At 39.1% G+C, this 2,204-nt stretch overlaps 1 non-coding gene across 1 annotated transcript; it reads right to left on the reverse strand.

Moving 5' to 3' along the window:
- Positions 1 to 866: 866 nt before the first annotated feature.
- Positions 867 to 938, reverse strand: trnac-gca (transfer RNA cysteine (anticodon GCA)). The gene has a single exon. It is a non-coding gene; the product is annotated as a tRNA-Cys (tRNA).
- Between the last annotated feature and the right edge of the window lie 1,266 nt (positions 939 to 2,204).

Raw genomic sequence — 2,204 nt, forward strand, 5'->3', positions numbered from 1 at the left:
GGCACCAGGATTAGAACCTGGGACCTCTTGATCTGCAGTCAAATGCTCTACCACTGAGCTATACCCCCTCTGTCAGAAACTGTGTAAGAGGGAAAAACTGTCTAACAAGGGCCATTTTAGATGGAGAGTTATTTTGCCTCTTCAAAAACTCTCCCTCTTGGAAAACACACCAGTAATGTATTTGATTTCAAGTGGATAGAAAGAAAAATTACCTGACACCTCTGGATCTCAAGAGCAGCAGACTACCCACTCTGTTTGGTACTGTTAGACTGAGAGAAAAAACATCAAATGAGGGACATTTTAGATTGAGTAACATAATCTAAAAAAGAATACTCTAACCGTCAAGATACACTTAGAAAGCACTTGATTTTAAGGGGGCACCAGAATTTGAAACTGGGACCGCTTGATCTGCAGTCAAATTCTCTACCACTGAGCTTTTCCCACGCTAATGGAAAAATGTCAAAAAATTGTCTAATAAGGGACATTTAAGATGGAGATCTACATCAATCAATCAATCAATTTTATTTTATATAGCCCTTCGTACATCAGCTAATATCTCGAAGTGCTGTACAGACACCCAGCCTAAAACCCCAAACAGCTAGTAATGCAGGTGTAGAAGCACCACATAACCTAATAAAGAACACTCTCTCTTTGAAAGCACACATTAAAAAAGTATTTGATTTCAAGTTCACTAAAGGATTTGAACCTGAGTCCTCTTGATCTGAAGTCTATCGCACTTCCACCTTTGTTTGGAACTGTCTGACTGAGAGAAAAAAGATCAAATGAGGGACATTTTAGATTGAGTAACAACTCCTGAAAATGAGCACTCCGACTCTCAAGATACAATTAGATAGTACTTGACATCAAGGGGGCACCAGGATTTGAACCTGGGACCTCTTGATCTGCAGTCAAATGCTCTACCACTGAGCTATACCCCCTCTGTCAGAAACTGTGTAAGAGGGAAAAACTGTCTAACAAGGGCCATTTTAGATGGAGAGTTATTTTGCCTCTTCAAAAACTCTCCCTCTTGGAAAACACACCAGTAATGTATTTGATTTCAAGTGGATAGAAAAAAAAATTACCTGACACCTCTGGATCTCAAGAGCAGCAGACTACCCACTCTGTTTGGTACTGTTAGACTGAGAGAAAAAACATCAAATGAGGGACATTTTAGATTGAGTAACATAATCTAAAAAAGAATACTCTAACCGTCAAGATACACTTAGAAAGCACTTGATTTTAAGGGGGCACCAGAATTTGAAACTGGGACCGCTTGATCTGCAGTCAAAATCTCTACCACTGAGCTTTTCCCACGCTAATGGAAAAAATTCCAAAAATTATCTAATAAGGGACATTTAAGATGGAGATCTACATAACCTAATAAAGAACACTCTCTCTTTGAAAGCACACATTAAAAAAGTATTTGATTTCAAGTTCACTAAAGGATTTGAACCTGAGTCCTCTTGATCTGAAGTCTATCGCACTTCCACCTTTGTTTGGAACTGTCTGACTGAGAGAAAAAACATCAAATGAGGGCCATTTTAGATTGAGTAACAACTCCTGAAAATGAGCACTCCAACTCTCAAGATACAATTAGATAGTACTTGACATCAAGGGGGCACCAGGATTTGAACCTGGGACCTCTTGGTCTGCAGTCAACTGCTCTACCACTGAGCTATACCACCTCTGTCAGAAACTGTGTAAGAGGGAAAAACTGTCTAACAAGGGCCATTTTAGATGGAGAGTTATTTTGCCTCTTCAAAAACTCTCCCTCTCGGAAAAGACACCAGCAATGTATTTGATTTCAAGTGGATAGAAAAATTTAAACCTGACACCTCTGGATCTCAAGAGTAAAACGCTACCCACTCTATTTGGAACTGTTTGACTGAGAGAAAAAACATATAATGAGGGACATTTTATTTTAGAAAGAACTTGATTTCAAGGTGGCACCAGGTTTTGATCTTTGGACCTCTTGATCGGTAGACGAATGCTGTCCCACTGAGCAATTCCCCTCTGCTAAAAAATATATAAACGTGGAAAACTTGTCTTGAGTTGTCTAAAGGGGTTTAAATGGTCTAATAAGGGACATTTTAAAAGGAGTTATGTTGGCTAATATAGAACTCTTAATAAAGACGTCACCCTCTATGAAAACACACCTAAAAGGAATTGGATTTCAAGGGGATAGAAGGACTTGAACCTGAGAC

The sequence above is a fragment of the Salvelinus alpinus genome, chromosome 7, assembly GCF_045679555.1.
Source record: "Salvelinus alpinus chromosome 7, SLU_Salpinus.1, whole genome shotgun sequence".
Lineage (NCBI taxonomy): Eukaryota > Metazoa > Chordata > Actinopteri > Salmoniformes > Salmonidae > Salvelinus > Salvelinus alpinus.